Source organism: Magnolia sinica, chromosome 3 (assembly GCF_029962835.1).
Source record: "Magnolia sinica isolate HGM2019 chromosome 3, MsV1, whole genome shotgun sequence".
Lineage (NCBI taxonomy): Eukaryota > Viridiplantae > Streptophyta > Magnoliopsida > Magnoliales > Magnoliaceae > Magnolia > Magnolia sinica.
This window is the reverse complement of record NC_080575.1, coordinates 26,758,508-26,766,039: the sequence shown is the minus strand read 5'-3', so window position 1 is coordinate 26,766,039 and position 7,532 is coordinate 26,758,508. Positions and strand designations below refer to the sequence as shown.

Sequence of the window (7,532 nt, the reverse complement as noted above, 5' to 3'; positions counted from 1 at the left end):
CTAGTTTAGGACTTTCCTAATTTATTTTAAATTTCCAATTTCTTTTAGAAATTTCTTCTTTTAGAAACTAGTTTACTTCTATCTTTCTTTTTAAGGATTTTCTAATTTTAGACCTTCTCTTTAGAAACTGACTTATTTTGTTTTCTTTTTGCAAGTTTTTAACTTAGGGACTCCAATTTGGTAACTTCTTACGCCCCAAACTCGGAAAACGGGCTCACAAAATTCCCGATCGCCGAATCCGGTGCCGACAGCCTCCGTAGTGCCCCATTTTCGGATTCCGGCATTCTCATGCCAGGTTCCGATCCTGGGATCCTACAAGGAGGGTTTTCAAAAAAAAAATTTTGTAATAGAGCATAACCACAAGCATAACCAAGTCACAAAACAACATCACCACATATCCACTAAATCAAAAACTTTAAGTACAATGCGGAAAGGGAAATACAGGGTGATCAAAAGCTTCAAAATAAACTGATGTGCACTCCTGCCTCAGCGCTGCTGCTGTCCAACACTACCTGCACGCAACGGTCGTGCATAAGCTTACAAAAGCTTAGAGGGTACTGAAAGTGTGTGTGCAAGGCCAGCGCCAAGTGTACAATATCAGAGTAATGCGGAAATATACGATAAGTCCATGAATGCTATCAGCTGTACCAACGCTATATGATGCAAGACATGTATGCTATCGGCCATACCAAGGCCATGCGATGCGAGGCCTATGTGGCCAAATGTCATATGCGAGATGCGAAGCAAGCATGTCAGTCCTCATCAAGTACACATATCAGTACAGTTCCTCTCTGGATATCACCGGGTCTAATACGCCTCACACTGACTGCCTCCTCCCTAGCTGCACATTCAGGTAAGTGGAAGAGACCACACTATCCGCCCAGTAGTCCGCCAATATCTACCCGGCTCGTCGATAGCGGACTCATTTGCGAGCTGGTCAAACTCAGCCTAGCTTATAGCCCCTCACTCGGGCGGATAAGGCCACACCCCCTTCCAACCGACCACGACACGGTGGGAGACGCGGCCCTTGGTATTCGGCACTCGGGCGCTCATGTATCCACTCGGCTAGATTGGAGCATCTCCCGGTACCAAAAAGGTTCGGGACTTTCACCCAAGGACATCCTAAGTGCCCACAGGCTAGAACCAAGCATTTTCAGATCCGATACGGCCATCCACGATGTGTCCGTGGAGCCAGCCCCGATGTCGCTAGGGCGTGCGTGATCAAGTCACACATATGCAAGATGCATGAGTCACACCGCACAGCAACAATCTCATGCGTACCACGCAATCATGTGGGGCACTCCGTCTCATAAGGAGTCCCGTAAATGTCTCAGCCCAACGGCTTATACTATGATCAAGCATTCCTCATATCAAGCATACATATGATGCATATGGGCATGTATCATGGAGCTATACTAAGCATGTTATAAAGTCAGGAACTATCAACAAGTATGGGCCTATCAATGGGCCTTAAGGAGAGTTACAATGCGGACATTTAACCAACATTGTATTTACAATGTGGACGTCAAACCAACATCGCTCCCAAGGCATGGCTCGCCATAAAATACCATTACACAAACCATATGGAATCACACATTGCAATGGACCCTAAGGACATCCCATTGGGCCTCGACCCATGGGCCTTAGACACATTAAATGGGCCGTATCACATGGGCCTTACATTCGTCAAATGGGCCGCATTAATGGGCCTTACCAACGGGCCTTATGTACATTGCAAGGGGCTATAACCCACGTGCCTTAGAATATATCAGAATGGGCCTAATCACATGGGTTTTACATTCATCAAATGAGCCACATTAATGGGCCTTACCAACGGGCCTTATGTACATTGCAATGGGCTATATCCCACGGGCCTTAGAATATATCACAATGGGCCTTGTAACATGGGCCTCAAATACATTGAATGGGCCCCATCACATGGGCCTTACATGTATACCAAGGTGGGCCATACCAAAACACAAGTGGTGATGATGATTTCCACCATTAAAATCCCTAAGGCCCACCAACAAATGTATATTATATAATATAATATATAATATATACAATATAACATATATAATATAATATATATTATATACAATATAACATTTATAATATAATATATATATATATAAATATATATATTTATATACACACACCACACGCACGCACGCACACAAACACGCACGCACACACACGCACAGGGGTCCCACCGCCAGGGAGGACGGCGGACGAACACATACAGAAGGTAGGCCCCACGCTGACGCGGTGGGTACAACACATACATCACAGGGTCCCATGTGGGGCCCACCATAACATTTATATGGCATCCAATCCGTCCATGGTCACTGAGACCTATATGAAGAGTATAAACAAATTTCAGCTTGATCCGAAACTCGTGGACCCAAAAAGGGTTTTAATGGTATACATTCAATCCCCTGTTTCCTTTGGTGTGGGCCAACTGAGTCTTGGATCTGGCCGATTTTGGAGGGGACCCACCTCAAGGGGTGGTCCACCTCATGGACGGCGTGGATACAAAATATACATCATGGTGGGGCCCACATGAGGGGCCGTGGTCCCTGCACGGACGCCCGCCTACACGCAGCGCCTGCCTCTCTGGCGCTGTCAGCGGCAGCAGTGAAAGCTGCTGCCCTTATATTTTTTTTTTATTTTTTTTTTTAAAAAACCTCTGTTCTCAAGGTTTTGCATACGTGGGGCCCGCATCAGGGAGATCCGAGCTCGCCATCGATCCCCATAGCTCAAGACAAGAAGGATGAGCCCAATATTCAATATATTTTGGTGAATAAAAACAACAGTTGGATTTTTAACGGTAACCACCACTGTTTCTCATGCTATGGCCCACCAGTTACTCGGATCTGCTTCATTTTTCGGCTCAACGCCTAAAATGGACTCAAGAATGGAATGGACGGCATGGATTGATCTCATACATCAATGTGGGGTCCACACAAGTGGACCACCTCAATAGGGTGTGAACCAAGCTGATATTTGTGCTTTCATTTCAGTCCAGGGACGTCCCTGGACAGGGACGGCCTATGCATATTGCATGCACAAGGTGGGCCTTGCTCCTGTGGGCCACCAAATGGATGAACGGTAAGGATAAAACATACCTTAAGGTGGGGCCCATCCAAGTGGGTCACATGGCCACCCCATCACACACAAAGATAAATAAATGAATAAATAAAAGAGAGGGAGAAAGAGAGATAGAGAGAGAAATGGGACACGCATGATGGAGGACTCCGCCACTATGAGCCCTCCCTTACAAGCAATCATACATCGAGTGGGTCCCATTGCATGTGGGCCCACCAAATCAAGGATCAACGGTGGGGATCCCTTCTCCACCAAAATGAAAGGTCTAGATGACCCTTTACAAGCTAGAAAATAGACATCATGATGGGGTTCATAGAGAATGGCCCCATCACGGAATGATCATGAAGATCAAGGTGGGCCATCGACCACATCTTAAGGTCCCAAGTGAGATCCACACCATTGATCGGTAGGCCTCACTTGGTCCATCATCAAAACATAAAAAAACTATCCTATAAGGCACCCACCGTCCGATCTTCTTGGTCCGATGGAAAGCCGACCTCCTTGCGCTTCACTTTGATGGTGGGAGATGAAGATTCAAGGGCTAAGATGGAAGATTTTGGGATGGAAAGTGGGCCACACTACTCACTTCTCTTTTTCTCTCCTTGGAAAAATGTGGACGTGTGAGGCTTATGGGTTGCTTGGAATTGGGTTGGGAAATGAGAAAGAGAGAGGGAGAGATGGGATGTAAAGAGAGAGAGTGATGGATGTGAGTGATGGGTGAGGTGATGTGTACTTGACTAGCATGGGTGTGTAAGAGAGAGGGTGAGAAAGGGTTGACTTTGGAGAGAGAAAGCATGGGTTGCTTGTACTTGACATGAGGTGATGGATGGGATTGATTTGACACATTGAAGAGATTCTCTTGGGATTACAAACGCGCGGCGTTTTCTTCGAAATAAACGCCGGCTCACATCTTCCTGCCAGGGTATCGGATCGGTGCGAGAGACGCGGCGTCGGAACCGCGGCGACGGTGCGGTCGCAATGGTACAAGTCTTGATTTAAGCCGACTCAAATGCACAACATAAGGTTTAGGGTCGATCGCAACGTCGATTATACGTCACAGGTTGCCGAAATTTGACAGGAAGGAGCAGGTTTTAACTTAGGGACTCCAATTTGGTAACTTCTTTCCAACCCTCTCTTTCTTTCTAGATTTTCTTTTCCTTTCTAAGGATTAAGTTTCGAATTGGATTGAGGGCTGCGAGTGTTTCATGCCCAAGTGGGCCCATGACAACACTCAACTTCTCTGACTGAAGGAGGATTGGTTGAGGGGTTAACTATCCATTGCAGGACTAAACACCACTCGAAATTCCCTGAGTTAATTGAAGTGATGGCTGAAAACCAACCTCTTCTACCCCAGCCTAGGGTGGAGGACATTCAGGATGAGAATGAGATGCATCAAGCACCCCCGCCTCGTACTTTATGAGATTATTTACAACCAGCGGGGGTGAGTATACCCTCATGATGATTTTTTCTGAAAATAAAGGACATATGAACATCAAGCCAGGGGTTATCTAACTCCTTCCTAAGTTCCATGGGCTTGAATCTGAAGAACCATATCTACATTTGAAAGAGTTTGATGAGATCGTAGCCACTTTATATTTTCTAAATGTGTCTGAGGACACAGTCAGGTTGAAACTCTTTCCTTTTTCCTTGAAGGAGAAGGCTAAAACGTGGTTACATTCACTATGTCCTAGATCTATTGGCACATGGAATGATATGCAAAGGGAATTTATAAAGAAATTTTTTCCACATCATAAAACAATTACTCTTAGAAAAGTAATCTTGAACTTCACCTAAAAGGAGGATGAAACATTTTACCAATGTTGGGAAGGGTTCAAGGATTTAGTCAGTTCATGCCCACAACACGGCTTTGAAACGTGGCACATCAAAAAAAATTTCTACGATGGACTGACATCTTCCATGCACCAAATGATCGAGACAATGTGTAATGGAGAATTCATTAATAAAAATGTCGATGAGGTATGGGATTACCTCGATAATCTTGCTGAAAAAACACAATCATGGGATTATTACCCAAAATCGAACACCACGTCTAGGCCGACTCAATCTAAGGAGAAAGGTGGATTGTATCTCATGAAAGAAGAGGATGATCTCAAGTATAAAGTGACTACGCTCATAAGGAAATTTGAGGCCATGGAAGGAAAGAAGGATAAGGTTAATGAAAGTGTTTGCGGCATCTGTGATTGCAACATTCATACAACTGAAAATTGTCCTACAAACCCGCCTTTCAAGAAGTGTTGAATGAACAATCCAATGTCGTAAATACTTATCAAAGACCTTTCAATGGACCAACTTCTAATACGTACAATCCTGGTTGGAAAGATCATCCAAACTTTAGTTTGAGAAATGGACAAACTGCTACCCCTCAAAGTTTCTTCAATCAAAATCCATGCAAAAGCTGACCCAGGCAATGCGAGATTTTATGTAAAAGATGGATTCACATATGACGGTTATAGAAAATGGAATGCTTCCTGCACAAGCGCTCCCCAATCCTAAACCGCAATACGAGATAAGTAATCCCAGCTCTTCAAATCAAATGGAGCACGTTATATCCATCACCACTCTTAGGAGTGGGAAGATCATTGATAAAACCCTTCCGGTTAGGCCTGAAAAGCCTCAAAAATCAGAAGATGACAACAAGGATGGATCTAGTGAGGCCCCACAAAAAATTAGAACTGGAACTTTTAGAAAAGTCAGTTGCTCCATTTCTCCAACGGTTGGTCGCACTAAAACCTCTCTCTAACTCTCAGGATATCCTAGAGGTGTTGAAACAAGTGAAAGTCAATATTCCTCTACTTGATGTCGTAAAACAGATACCTTCTTATGCCAAATTCCTGAAAGACTTATGCACGACCAAACAGCGGCAGAGTATTCAAAAGAAGATCTTCTTGACCGAGAAAGTGAGTGCCATCCTAAAGCAAGATGTGCCATAGAAATTCAAAGATCCCGGTAGCCCAACCATATCATGTGTAATCGGGGACCATTGAATTGATCATGCACTTCTTGACTTAGGAGCGAGCGTCAATCTGATTCCCTACTCGGTATACAGACAGTTAGGTTTGGGGGAATTAAAACCCACCCTAACCACACTACAACTTGCTGATCGCTCTGTTCGTGTACCAAGAGGGATAATTGAGGATGTGTTGGTCCAAGTTGATAGATTTTACTACCCTGTAGATTTTATCATCCTGGACACCAAACCCATCAATAACATGAACACTCATATTCCCGTCATTCTTGGTCATCCATTCCTTACCACTTCAAACGCAATTATCAATTGCAGGAATGGTGTCATGACTATGTCTTTTAGGAATATGACATTGGAGTCAAACATCTTTTTCAATAATGACAGAAACTTAGAAGATGATGACGATTTCCACGACATTAACATGATTGACTCTTTAGTGGAAGATACGACACCTCTGACCTTATCCTCTAAACCTCTAGAGATGTATCTGGCCCACTCCCATGATTTTGATGATGACATGATTAGGGAGACGTATGCCTTGCTTGATACTACACCGGTACTTGAAGTTAACCGGTGGAGGCCACAATTTAAAGAATTGCCACAAAGCGATGTAGTGCCTCTACTGTCTAACCTCAAGCCACCGAAGCTTGACCTAAAACCTTTGCCCTCTGATTTGAAATATGCATATTTAGGTCAAGATGAGACATACCCGGTGGTGATCTCTGCCCATCTGGAAAAAGAACAGGAGAGTATGCTCATATCTACTCTCATTGAGTATAAGGGAGCCCTTGGATGGACGATAGCAAACCTCAAGGGAATCAACCCCTCGATTTGTACTCACCGCATATATCTTGAGGATAATGCAAAGACCGCTCGGCAATCACAATGTAGACTAAATCCAAACATGCGGGAAGTGGTTAAGGCCGAGGTTCTTAAACTATTGGATGTGGGTATCATATACCCCATATCCGATAGTCAATGGGTGAGTCCAACTCAGGTGGTTCCTAAGAAGTCCGGAATCACCATCATAGCCAATGCCAATAATGAACTCGTGCCAACTAGAGTTACTACTGGTTGGAGAATGTGCATTGATTACAGGAAGCTGAATACTGTTACGAGAAAGGACCACTTTCCTTTGCCCTTCATTGATCAAATTTTAAAAAGGCTAGCTGCTCATTCCTATTACTGTTTCCTTGACGGGTATTCGGGTTATAATCAGATTAAAATCGCCCCTGAGGACCAGGAAAAGACCACATTTACATGTCCCTACGGCACTTTTGCCTACAGAAGGATGTCATTCGGATTATGTAATGCCCCTGCCACCTTTCAGCGATGTATGATGAGTATCTTTTCTGACATGATGGGAAAATATCTAGAGGTCTTCATGGACGATTTCTCTGTTTTCGGTTCATCTTTCAGCAAGTGTTTAGAAAGTCTT

The 7,532-nt window shown here is 44.1% G+C and overlaps 1 non-coding gene across 1 annotated transcript; it reads right to left on the bottom strand.

Moving 5' to 3' along the window:
• Positions 1 to 4,869: 4,869 nt before the first annotated feature.
• On the bottom strand, positions 4,870 to 4,976 carry LOC131241703 (small nucleolar RNA R71). Its single transcript, XR_009169258.1, has one exon. It is a non-coding gene; the product is annotated as a small nucleolar RNA R71 (small nucleolar RNA).
• Positions 4,977 to 7,532: the final 2,556 nt, after the last annotated feature.